This window comes from Charadrius vociferus, unplaced genomic scaffold (genome assembly GCF_000708025.1).
Source record: "Charadrius vociferus isolate BGI_N301 unplaced genomic scaffold, ASM70802v2 scaffold79, whole genome shotgun sequence".
Lineage (NCBI taxonomy): Eukaryota > Metazoa > Chordata > Aves > Charadriiformes > Charadriidae > Charadrius > Charadrius vociferus.
The window spans coordinates 873,794-887,867 of record NW_009650182.1 but is presented as its reverse complement, the minus strand read 5'-3'; positions in this window follow the sequence as shown (position 1 = coordinate 887,867).

Sequence of the window (14,074 nt, the reverse complement as noted above, 5' to 3'; positions counted from 1 at the left end):
CTTCAGTTTAATTGGTTTGCCTCCCCAAAAAAACCAAATTATGCAATCAAAATTTTGGTGCCTTCCCTGTATCCCTTCTGGTAAGCTTATGGTGCTGGCAGAAAATTTCTGCCCGAGGAACTCCAGCCCTGTGGCGCTCTCATGAGGGCAGCTCTCCTTCCTCAGGTCCACGCTTCACTCTGGCAAGAATTATTTTTTATCATTATTATTATTTTTGCTTGTTGTATTTGCAAATAAAGTTTGGTTAGTCATTGTGTATTCCAGGCTGCACAAGTTCTCCAGCATTTTGATGTTTTACATTTAAACCTGACAATTCTTTGACACCCACCCCAAGGGACTCAATAATATATAAGGTTTACTTAGCTAGTGCTTTTTCTATTCCCGATGTTTCAGAACTCAGCCTTTGAAATACAGTTCCGTCTGGTTTTTGTGGGTTTTTTTTGTAGTATCTCATGGCTCAAATTAAGAAATAAAGCTTAGGTTGCACTTATGATAAAGATGTGGAGTAGGTCACAGTGTCAGTAAATAAATGTGAGAAAGCCAGAACCTTGAAAGGATTTTGGAAGGACTTTGATTCTCCATGTTTCTCCTTTAATCTGCACTGACCTGTTCCACACAGCAGTTTTTACTTGTTATTTGCTCAGCTAAACATTATATCATATGTGTACAGAAAGTCTCTTTAAGTTCTGTACCAGAGACTTGAGCCTGCAATGCTAAATGCCTCTCTTCCTAAGCAACTCCCTGGAGACTATGGGCCTGCCTGTAGGCGCATGTGAGAATAATTAACTTTGGGTTTAAAGCTTGAATCCTAAGCTTTTTCTGGTTGGTGCCGTGTGTTTTAGTGCGTCTGCAATTCCTGAAAATAGTGGCTACCTAGTTCTGGTTGCAGTTTTCAGGCCCTACTGCAGTAAAACTTTGAAACAATAAAAAAATCAGTGTAATGACTACATTACTGGTTTCTCCAATTCTAGCTCCTAGTGCCTTGAACTGGTATTGCAGTATAGGTCCCGTGATTCTCCAAGTCGTTGCATTGATGGCTATGATCTGCAGCTTTGGTGTAGAGAAAATGTCTGAAAGAGAAAAATATTTTTTTCCTCTTTCTTTCTCTTTTGAAGTGGCAGTTTAGCTGAACCCATAAAAAGTCAGAACATGTCAACCTGGCAAGGTCTGTTTGCCTTAGATGTCTGTATAGGCTTTATTACCCAATCGACTGCGCAAGCAGAGAAGGTAGAGGTGACCTGGAGTTTGATTTCCAAATAGCTTTTACTCATGGCCAAGGCCACCAACAAACACGCATTTAATTTGATGAATTTTCTTAGAACAGTAGCATATGCAAGCTCAGACAGTGCTGCTGTCTTTGTACAGGCACAGTAACTAAGTATTTGGTAAATGCTGTTACAATAGTGAGATATCTTTATTATGGTAAAAACTGTATTTTGCTAACAGAGTTGTTTAAGTCTACTCTTAGTCTCTTTTCTGTAGAGTAACAATGTCATAGTCAATAATATGTTTTTTTGTAATATATTCAGAAGAGCTTGAAATATTTTGCAGTAGCACTAGCATTGGTATAGAGAGGTTGTCTACAGTTGTAAGGATATTTTAATTCCTGCAAGACAGGGTAAAAAAAACCCTGTAACTATACTATCAGATAAGAAAAAATTATTTGGATTAAGATTGTATAGATTAAACCAAGCAGGGGTTGCCAAAGCTGCTGGTCTGATGAAATCAGGCTACTCTTCAAGAATGGATTATGTTATGGTTTGTTCAGGATGTGGTAACTCTTTTGTCTAAATTCCCTCAGTGAAATATGGATTTAAATTCTGCTAATATGTTGTACTTTATAACACAGGGAAAGTGTTAGGCTTTAAAAAGAAGCCTGAGTGTATTGGAGATTTTAAGGCCAAACTCGAATGTTAAGTAAGCAATTGAGAAGCAGCTGCGAATGTCAGCAGAGCCCATTTTTCCTTTCTGGTTTGCCCTTACATAGAGCAGTTGATTACAAACACGATGCACGTTGGTCATATCAAAAGATTAGGGGGAGATTTTTTTTCTTCCTTTTTTTATCTTGTCATTCTGAGGGAGGAACAGATGGTAGTCTGTATCAGGTATTTGTGCTAGAAAAGCTTCAACAGATGTGACAGAAGAAGACACTGCCTTCTTACTCCAGCTATCACAGCACCCACAGAGCTTGCAGTCTACCCTTCCCATGCAGGTGGCTGCCTGTCTTTCATAAATGTCACGGTTTTTTCTTGTATTCTTGTCTGCTTGAGCATCTGACACGGAAACTGAGGGAGTCTTCTGGCAACGTATTTTCATTCTGTACTCTCAGGGTCTCATCTATTATGATGCACCTCATCCATTTTATTTGGTGTTCTGCAGCTAATGCTCCTGCTTCAGTAATGAGTAGCTTGGGTGGCTAATTAGGCTGATCATGGAGCAGTTTCTTTTCTGCTGAAAAATTACTTTCTTGAGGTTAGATCATAATAGTTTGTATCCCAAAGATTCACCTTCTTTCTGAGAGCAAGATGTTTCTTCATTTAAGAAATCATTTGGAAGATATGTATTAAAGTGGAAGAAAGGAGACCAAATTCTTCCTCAATTCAGTAGTGGCAGATTGTCACATTTGATGCAAACATCACTAATGAATTCTGCTTTTTACAGTCTTTTTGCTTCTTTTTTTTTTTTTTCCATAGCTAAGCTAAATTTTTCATATTAAAGACCTTGAATCTCTTTTCTGTTGCTTCTCTGTTGCCACTACTCTGAAGGTATTGGTATCTAGATGTTTCGCAGCCCTACTCTGGTCAGAATGAAGTCCTTCAATCTGTAGGTAAAGGTAAAAGGCAAGATTTGAACTGGACACATGAGCCTATTCCCTTACTCACTGAGCTAAAATACTGTGAACACAGAGGATATTTCTAGTGAAATAGCATAGTGGACATAAGAAGTGAATGGTAACAACAAAGGCCCTTGGTTAGCACGAGAGGGGGTGGTGGCTGGTTCTCACAACCATACATTGTTATGGACTCCTCTTTTCCCCATTGCTTTTCTGTCTTGCATGCTAGAACTTGCCTCTTTCCTCATCATTTTTGACTAAGTGGGCAATTACCACCTTTAACCTAAGGTCAGAGCACTTTGGCAGTATTGCCAACCCTCCTTGTTTTGTCCCAGTAATGGGATTTTAGCTGTTGCTGCAGCTGATCTGTCAACCCGTGACATGCCAAAGACTGCAGATATTGCAATCTAGCTGTGGGAGAACTTCCCCTTTCTGTTGTTTCTTTTCTTTTATTTCTTTCTTGTTTCTCTATTTCCGAAAGCAGAACAGTCAGACTGGATTGCTATGGAAGTCAGCAGGAGTTTGTTCTTGTTCTGTGAGCTGATGGGGTTTTCTAGATGAGGAAGTTAAAAGGAAAACAAACAAAGCTCCAGCAGCAAAAACTGACTCTGCTTATGAACTTCTTCCTATGAGCACTGCATCAGCCCCTCGAAGCTTTCCATTCCCTGCTGCAGTACCAAGACTGGGATAAAAGAGGAGGGATGAATCATGGAATAATTTAGGTTGAAAGCTACATCTTGTTCACCTATGCCCTAGGGTTCTTTCACCCTGCTCTTCAGACTTAGTAAGAGACAAACAAATCAAGTTGCATTTAAACCCATGGTAGTACAGGAAACCTGCAGAGTTGCAAGTGAGAAACGTGGAGTATGAGGTAATGAATCAGGCTTCACCAAGGGCAAGTCCTGCCTGACCAACCCAGTGGCCTTCTATGATGGAGTGACTACATCAGTGGACAAGGGAAGAGCTATGGATGTCACCTATCTGGACTTCTGTAAGGCCTTTGACATGGTCCCCCACAACATCCTTCTCTCTGAATTGGAGAGATAGGGATTTGATGGGTGGACTGTTCGGTAGATGAGGTCGCATCCAGGGAGTAGTGGTCAACAGCTCAATGTCCAGATGGAGATCAGTGACAAGTGGTGTCCCTCAGGGGTCCATATTTGGACCAGTAATGTTTAATATCTTCATCAGTGACACAGAGAGTGGGATCGAGTGCACCCTCAGCAAGTTTGCAGATGACGTCAAGCTGAATGGTGCAGTTGACACACTTTAGGGATGGGAGGCCATTCAGAGAGCTGGACAAGCTCGAGAAGTGGCCCCACGTGAACTTCATAAGGTTCAACAAGATTAAGTGCAAGGTCCTGCACCTGGGTCGGGGAAACCCCCGGTATCAATACAGGCTGGGGGATGAAGGGATTGAGAGCAGCCCTGCCAAGAAGGACTTGGGGGTGTTGGTGGATGAAAAGCTGGACATGAGGCAGCAACATGTGCTCACAGCCCAGAAAGCCAGCCATATCCTGGGCTGCATCAAAAGAAGCATGGCCAGAAGGTTGAGGGAGGGGATTCTGCCCCTTTCCACTCTCCGTGCTAGATGATCTTTAAAGGTCCCTTCCAACCCAAACTATTCTATGATTCTATGAAACCCCTGGCTGAGGAAAAACAGACAGATGTGATGCATATGTCAAATGAAAAGATGGAGATTTGTGGACCTGTTGGAACCGTTGCCACCTGTGACAACTCTTAGAACAAGGACTATTTCAGAAATGATAGGAGTAGGTGTTGAGAAAGGGCAAAGTCCCAAAGACTAAAACATAATCTTTGTCCCTAGAATCATGACTTTAGCAGTTTTTGGAATACAACTCAGTTTTCAGTTTTATATTAGTGAGGTTGTCATTTAGGGTAGAATGTAGTTCTTACCCAGAAGAGTTTTCCAGGTGTCTTCAGGTTTCTTTAAAATTCTTCCTTTGAATGATATGATTGATGTAATTTCTTTCTGAGGTTTGGCGGCGGAGAAGCAATGATGGAGTTAGATTTGACTTGCACCAATGACCCTCGCAAGATAGGCCCTTTTTTCCTCCTGTGAGCAGAGTTTGTTTCCTATTGCTGTATATAAAACAAGGAAATTAATAAAATTCTCATATTTAGAAATATGAGAACATCTGCAACATCAAACATAAATACGTAGAAACTTATCAGAATAAAGAGCCAACAAAACAAAAAAGTAGTATTATAAAATGACAGTCATTGTCTTTGATTTCTGATAGGAATTTGGATGTTTTCTCTGTTATATTTTAAAGTAAATAAAACAATATGCATTTTTGCGCCTGAATTTTACTGTAAAGTGTTTGTGCAATATACATCTCACCAACTGATTTGAACAGTATGGCTGATAGTCATGAGACACTGCATACCAAAATTTAATGTCAGCAGATGGGAACATTGCTGTAGTTTGATAGATCCATATTCGTGCATACAACAATAGATAGAAAATCATTCTTGCAATCTGCCCTGATATACCTCTTCTGTGATTTCAAGTTAATAGCAATATACAAAGCCACTTTCTGCTCTTACAGTAAAAGTTATAGAGGAGACTTTCAAGAGCAGTACACGTTGGTTTCTCTTTCTATGGTGGAAGTTTTAGATTAAGTTCCTACTGATGTTGACGAGTCTGGAAGCAAACCAATGCCAAGTGTCTTGGGGAACTTTTACAGTGTAAGAACTCCAAAGAAGTGGCTGGTAAATGTTTTCAGAAGAAAATGCTATATAGATTTCACTATATGAACACACGGTAGGAGAAAATTAACAGTTCTATGGTTAAAACGGAAAAAGTGGAAGTTTTAGTTACTAGGGAAGCTATGAAAATAATTAATTTCAGAAAGAGTTGGATGATCGCCATTCAGCAGATCTGACCTAAGTAAAATGAATCAGAATCTTCGGCAAATCAAAACATTGTGACAGCCACTATAGATCAAATGAAACAAAGTGATGTGCTTTTCATCTTTTAATCCTTTAACATGAAGTAATTTTGAAATGAAAGAGCTTTTTAAATGGGAAAAAACCCAGAAATGTGTCATTTTGAATACAGTGAAAGAAAAGAAGTAATTTGCTTATTTCTAATCTAAGCAATTCAGGAAATACAAACCATATACAACTGCTTGGATTGACTACAGTTTGTATTTTTTCCCACCAAAGTTGTTGTCCAAAGCATTTTGCCAGATCTATACCATCTTGACTCCCTTGGCTTACGCACAAATTACACGATACGATGCCTAAACAAAGAACACTGTCTGTCCAGAATCTCCTTTCACAGGGTAATTAACAGCAAAAGTCTCCAGGGCAGTTTTACTATTTTATGTGATAGATAGCTATTTTCCCTGTAGAAATCAAAATGTGTTTTAAAAGCGGATGACCAAAACTGAATTCAAAGTCTGCATTTCTTTGGCAGCCCTTGAAACTCTGAGAATGGAATTCAGTTCAAAGATCAGGACACTTAAATATAGGTGTCTAGCTGTACACATTTATGTGTGAGCAAGGTGCCCAACTCCCATTCTAGCCTGTGAAGATCAGCTCACAGGGCTTGATTGGGCTGCCATCCCACAGCCATATTCCAGAAGCCTTTCTGTCTCTGAAGACACTATGAAGTCAACAGATTTAACATTTGATTTATGGGAACCCACATGCCTGCGTGAAGTAAATCTAGAGATTACATGGGACACCACAGGGCATTTCAAATGGCTCTAGATACCTGATACCCTGTGGACAAACGAGTCAAAGCCCTTGTTAGTGCCGTCATTTCAGTTTAGAGATTTATCTGGTTTATCCTAAAGTAGAGACGCATACTTTGGCAGCTGCTGGTGTTCAGCTCTCTGCTTGTACTCACCAGATCTCCATTGGCTATATTAGGAGTTTTGAAACCTAGTTCACATATGGAAACCTACAAATAGGTTCCTTAATCTGTGAGCTGACTCTATCACTCTCAAAATAGGACTTGAAACTTTTTTTTATTATATTTTCCTATAGCCTTTGGTGGCACAATTTAATAATTTATTTTTCAGACTGTAACAACAATTATTTTCATCTATATATGTGGCACTCAATTTTTTCCTTCTTTCTTGTACGCTCACTATACATTGATTACAAAAATCTGTATTACACTGAAGCTAGGAACTTGAAGTAAAGGCTGTTAACTTACAAAAAACAGCTGTCTTAAAAATATTATAATTATGCCCCAGATAAGCATAGCAAGCAGTAAAAATTCTATATTTCTGTAGTTATTTCTTGTTGCACAGCATGTTTTTGACAATGCCTAAACTGTAATAATGGTTCTGTAGCACTGGTGATAGTTGCATGTGTGTTTTATTTGGCAGGCTCCAGATACGTTATTTTCTGTACATTTTTACTGGTAGTCCTCTGCACAAAAGTTCAAGGCTGACTGACGGCGCAGTTTGGTGTACTGATCTTTAGCAATAGCTGTAGTAGTGGAACACCTTAATAAATGCTGTTCAAGGCCAGTTTCCAAGGCTGAACATTATCACCTAATAACTTTGATCAGAGGGGTAGCAAATAGTTGCATAAGTACATGCATGTGGATTCAGTCTGCTGTATTTTATTTCCAGCAGTAACTGTTTGGAATAGGGTCTGTCTGAGGTCTACTCTGGAAGTCCAGGTTCATGGTTTCCACTTAATAGGCACTTTTACTGGGCTCTCCTCCTCCTCTTCTTCTGACTCCATCGTATCATATCTCCTGAGAGTTGCCCCATCTGTCACTCCTTCCCTTAACCTTTTGTTCTCCCTCTCTCTCTTTTGTTTCCTAACGCAACCTTACTTCAGTGGTGATCATGCCATGTTCCTTTCTTGCTTCTAAGCTTGCTAAATGCACTGTTTAAAATCACATTCTGGAGTGCTGCTTTTAAGTGCTGTTCTGGTTTCCCATCAATTGAATTTATACCTGCTTCACTCAAGTGACACTGCTTCCCAATGTTTTTAGCCAGGTCAAGTCTCAAAAACAGTACCTCATCCTCACCCTTGGTCACCCATCAGCAATCTCTGTCACAGTCATGGTGCTCCTCTTCTTAAAATGATCTCTCTTGACTTCTGCATAACTGCTGTTAAGATATAGCCTTTTCTAGACATTGCCCTAACAAAACATTCATCCAAGTGCTCCCTTCTTGCTCTGTAGCAATTTTCTAGTGCTCTCCTGTACTATATCCATTCGTATAATTTTTGCTGCAAAGGTCGTTTATCTATACTGTGGTCCTTCCTCCCGTGCCGCCTTCTCCTGCATCCTTTATAGCACCAAAGAGAAACTGCTCTTTTTTCTCTTTCAAGGACCTTCATAGCTTAATCCTCACATATCTGTCGTCTGGTACTAACTGTCTAGTTCTCATGTTTTAGGTCTGACCAGGTCAAGATTCTTTAGTGTCAGTAATAAACTTGACATTAACCAATCTGTTGGTCTCTTCAGGCCACTAGCTGGCACGCTGGCAATGCTGCCTCGCCATTTCCTTGCCCTCTTCTAGTTGGATGTTTTTCACCTTGTCTTTTCCTTAGATCATGACCTCCCTGGGAGAAGCATGGTGGTTTTGTTCTGTGTTTGTATAGTTCTTATAACAAAGTCCTGATCTGTGTGGAAATAATATCAATAAGAAATAACGATAGTAAAAACGTTCTTAGCAGGGAGGCCAAGGAATAAGCATGGAACTTGTGCCGTCGTTTAGCTTTAGAAACTACTTGTGGGCCAAGATGGGGCTGGGCCTTCAGCCTTTTTCTCTGCTCTGCCTGCGCCAGGAGCCTCAGCAGTAAGCTTGGGTCTTCTGAATTGCAACCAGGTGTCTACCTTCTGGCATTGGAATGCCTCCACTAGGAACCTAATGTCAGCTGTCTGCAGATAGCTCTGCAGTGTCTACCTGTATCCAGCACCCATAGCATCTGGCTGTGGTATCTGCAGAATCTGCAGAATTCCTAATGCTTTATCATATCACCAGATTTCAGGAAAAGTCCTTTGACTACAGTCTCTTTTCAGACGTAGGAGAATTTCTTCTAACTCCATACACACAACTTCAACAGTTGTTTTGGTCTGTTCACACAGGTTTGCTGTGTCTACATAATACCTGTAAGACGCCAATGTACCAAGAGTAGGAGGCACAGGTAACAGAACTCATATAACTGACTGTTGCTTGTGTCATTAATGGTTTCTCCTGTCTTTTTTAACATCGGCTTTTAATCCTCATAAGGATATTATTCCTTGTTCCAAGTTCTTACATCTAGGAAATAAAATAGCCATGAAATGAGTCAGTTCGATGTGGAGTATGTATTTTTAGAAAGCCCCCCCCTTGACTGCCTTTCCGGAGGCTTCGCTTACTTGGGCAGAGCAGTCAGGCCGAAATGTCATGTGAATCAGAGGGGAAGTCTTTCCCTCAGTGTAAGGAGCAATTATTACTAAAGAAGGGAGCAGACCTGAAGTCACAGTGGGTCAGCAAGGCCCAGACCTCCTCTTGCCCGCTGATGCAACCCTTTGGGTGACGTTCCTCAGCCCGTGCTTCAAACCAGCCACACAAGCTCGTGGTGGTGAGTGGTAAAGCTTTTGGAGGCACCAAATGTTCGTATCTGTCCACAATTCTCTTGAAGGCTCTGATTTTACCTTTTGAGGTGCTCCATGTGATAGAACCAGACATCTGTATGGAGCATAGGCTGAGAAGAGACAGGGGAGCTGGCACTGAGCTCTCTATAAACCAAGCGAAAGGTGAGACTGGCCACGGCACAGGTGGCAGAGAGATGGCAAGGACCTGGTCCCCATGCTCCTGCCAGCAGGCACTGCACATGGGGTGTTCGCCAGCAGCTAACGTGAGGGAGGAGGCCTCCCAAAGCCCTCCAGAACCTGATGGAAAACCAGTTGTTTTCTTGAAAAGCGCTGAGCACTTGTAGGTCGAGCACCTCTGAGAGCAAGTCCATTACTTAGGAGCCTTATACAGATCCTGAGGAAGCTCCACTCCTGCTTGCCATAGTCTTCGGTAAAGTGGACCTCTTGCCATACCCAGGGTAAAGTGGACCTCTAGCCTGACCTTTTCCAGCCTATGGTCTTTAATGATGTTCTTGTGGATGTTTATACGTCTCAAGTCTGCAGTTACTGGAGACTGTGAAACATCTAATCCCCTTCCAATCAACTATTACAGAAGTGTTGTTGAGAAATAATTATGTGGCTCCTCTTTCTGAAGAGCTCTCAAAACAAGAGTGATTCAGTCAGCCAAGGTATTTTAATCTTTCAAAATCTCTATGGGATCCTGCTAGCTGATGAGATGAATTTCAGAAATTACTGTTATCCTTAAAAAGATAAGCAGGGTCTGCAGGATCTTATTGATCAGTGAATTATGTACAATGAATTTCTCATTTTAAAAATCTGTGGCTCTTCAGTGAATTGCTCTGAAGTGACCTCTCTCTCTTCTCATGACACGTGGAATACTGAAGATCATTTGATTTGAAGCGTGTCCCACAGAGTTGTCTGTCTTGGCAGAAAACAAATTAAAGTCAACAACAGTTAGCAAGCTGTGTGTTTACACTGACAACAGTCCATTTAATAGTATGTAACCTTTTTATTGTCTAATTCTAAGGTTATTATGAGACAATGACTGCTTTTACCACCAAACCCTCTGTATGCAGCTTGCTTAAGAAGGACAGACTGTAGGCATAATTATGATCAAGCCCCCTCTGTGTGCTGTTTAACTGTGTTGACCTTATGGTGGTGTAAATGAGAGCAGATCTCGGCCCTGTGGCTGTAGTGCTCAGTGCAGTTCATACATGGCAAATACCTATTTATGCTGCTACAGATATCTGCTTACACCAAGACCATGAACAATATCTTTTGAAGCACCCTATTGACAACTAAGCTATAGTTATCACTAACATTTATTTAATGCTTTCAGAAAAAAAAATCCCATAACTTTTCCTCTTTTTGCTTCCTCTTTTTTTTTTCTTCAGAAACTTGCATGAAAGGTCTTACATTATAAACACCAGTTTATCCTGCAGTAAAAAATCTACAGTAAAATGTAAGAAGAATTTAAGAAATTTAGGTAACACTTGAAAATCTTTGTTCAAAACCACAGTCACCAAAGCCACTGTTGACAAGTTGAAGAGTGGCTGCCTGAACTTAGTGGCAGCTCTGTTACTGGGTGCCCACAGTTCTGCTTCTGTTTGAGCCCAGAAGTGCTGTAGTTTTGACTCAAGAGCAGCTCTTTGCATCCAGCTTTGACCCTCAGCCCATCAGGATCCATAGACCAGAAGGTCCTCTCCCTCTGCCATTGGGGAGCTCCTCAAAGCAAGCCTCTCAGAGCAAGCCCCCACACAATGCAGTGGCAGCTTCTTCCTTTTAGAATTTGTCCAGGATGAGTTTAGCTTCATCCTGTCAAGCAGTCCCAGGCTGAACCTTAACCTTGAGAAAATCACCAGTGTGTTGCAGCTCCCAAGGGCCAGGTCCCAGCTACGAAGAGCCCACACTGCATCCTCCTATTCCCAAGGCTGCCACTGCTGCCTCCAAGTGTGGCAGCTGCTGCTTCATGCTCACAGAATCACAGAATGGTCAGGGTTGGAAGGGGCTTCTGGAGATCATCTAGTCCAACCCCCCCACCAGAGCAGGGTCACCTACAGCAGGTTGCACAGGATGGCGTCCAGGCGGCTTTTGAATGTCTCCAGAGTTGGAGACTCCACAACCTCTCTGGGCAGCCTGTTCCAGTGCTCTCCCACCCTCAAAGTAAAGAAGTCCCTCCTCATGTTTAGATGGAACTTCCTATGCTCAAGTTTGTGCTCGTTACCTCTTGTTCTATCACTGGGCGCCACTGAAAAAAAGACTGTTCCCATCTACCCAGCACCCTCCCTTTAAGTATTTATAAGTATTGATAAGATCCCCCCTCAGTCTTCTTGTTTCTAGACTGAAAAGACCCAAGTGCCTCAGCCTTTCCTCATAAGAAAGATGCTCCAGTCCCCTGATCATCTTTGTAGCTCACGTTATTGGAAAGGAGCTGGTTCAGCCTGCTGGAGGCAGATGACCCCAACCAGGGTAGTTTTACATAACCCTTAATATCCAGCAAAAGCTTATCTGTGGTAATTCCTCTGTGGATGAATCCCACCTGGTGAGCAACAGCTATGGCCAGCATGGTTTCAGAAATGTAAAACTGGCTTGTTTTCTGATAAGGTGTCCTGTTTCATTAGTAAGGTCATCGTGTCACCTCCAAGAACTCCACAATGAGCTAAAGATTTCTTTCAGCCTGAAAACTGTAAAACATTTTCACTGCCTAGATTCCATCTGCTCAACCAAAATGCCTCCTTCTGCTGGGTTATGAGCCACCTGCTCTCACCCAGCCACCTGTGTCTTGCTCCTAATCCCAGGATCACTGTGCAGAGGCACCTGGCTAGCCCGATGTAGAGCTCATATGGGTACAAAAAAGGTTGACCACTTAAACTCCTTTGTGTGCCTAAGGTATAAAGTGCTTGTGCCTCCCTCGGCAGATACCCCTTGCTCTTACTCACCCTTTACAGGACAACCACAAGGTTAGAGTCGTACCCTGGGCTGTGGGAGAGACTGGACTCGGTACCCTCCTCTACCTCAGGGAGTTCAGTCTCATGTGGGGCTCCCCAGTTCAAGAAAGACAGGGAACTGCTGGAGAGGGTCCAGCAAAGGGCAACAAAGATGATTAGGGGACTGGAGCACCTTTCTTATGAGGAAAGGCTTAGGGACTTGGGTCTCTTTAGTCTAGAGAAAAGAAGATTGAGGGGGGATCTTATTAATACATACAAATACTTAATGGGAGGATGCCAGGGGGATGGGAGCAGTCTTTTTTCAGTGGCGCCCAGTGATAGGACGAGGGGTAATGGGCATAAACTTGAACATAGGAAGTTCCATCTTAACATGAGAAGGAACTTCTTTACTTTGAGGGTAATGGAGCACTGGAACAGGCTGCCCAGAGAGGTGGGGGAGTCTCCCACTCTGGAGACATTCAAAACCCGCCTGGACGCTGTCCTGTGTAACGTGCTGTAGGTGACCCTGCTCTGGCAGGAGGGTTGGACTAGATGATCTCCAGAGGTCCCTTCCAACCCTAACAATTCTGTGAATTCTGTGAATTCTGTGAAATTGAATCTTTTCTCAGCTAAGAGAGCACTTTAGCTATAAGGATACCATCAGGGAATGATGCAAGTCTTCTTGTTGAATCTGTTCCGTTTTTCCAAGAAAACAGGCTACAGATTCCCTGAGAAAAAGCGTGAATGCCTGAGCTAACCTAATGGTTAGGGTTCCTCACTTGGGGAGTGAGGTCTCTGCCCCCTTCTGCCCATATCTCTTTATGCATTTTACCTAGTTAGTATGTAATGTGAAATACTCACACGACCCACGGCAGAGGCTGCCTCCTTCCCACCACCCTGGATCTGCCCAATAGTTTTCTAATTGCTCTTATGGTCTTTAGTCTTAACTTTTTTTGGTCTCCTTTCTTTGGTCTCCTGCTATTAGGAGAGGCAGCAAAGAGAATTGCCCTCTTATAACCTAGTGGTTGTCCATGACCCTGGCAAGGCAGATGACTATCGATTGCTGAAGTATTTGATTACATTAGCTCTGGCATAGTAGCCACAGACTTTGTACTCTTTTCTCTCTGCACTTGCATGTGTGAGCCTGGTAACAGGGGTTTAACTGAGGTTAGAAAATTAGCAGCCATGGCAGCAAACCAAAATATTTTTATATAGCCCAATATGAAAAAAGAAGAAACCCATAGCCAAAACTGTTCAAATTGTTCATCTGCATGTCTTTTGTCACAAAGTGGAAGGGTACTCAGGGGCTTATACTGGATCTTTTCAGCCGCATAACACTAAGCCAACATTAAAAAGTGGCATTGCTCTGCAGAGTCCCCTAAGGACATGCTGATATACTCCTCATCTTACAGAACTGGCAGAAAGAGCCGGCCGCCTCTTGTTATTATATGCACTGAATATCAATCCACAGGTTATGGGTCCAGCCGTCCTTGGAGAATTGCTGCCCCGGCAAGAGAGGAGTGGTGGGAGGCTGCGTGGCAAGGGCCGGGCTCCCGCAGGAATTTTGGCAGGAGCGCCTGAGCCACCCCTGCAGGACCCTGTGTACGGTCTGGCAACAGTGCTGGCTTCTGCCAGTTTATGATGACTCTGCAGTTAAGACATTGGACTTGGGTGGGATGGATACGGACACTGATGCCTGCCTCCGCTGCGGTTTGTTACCTGGGAATGGTCTCC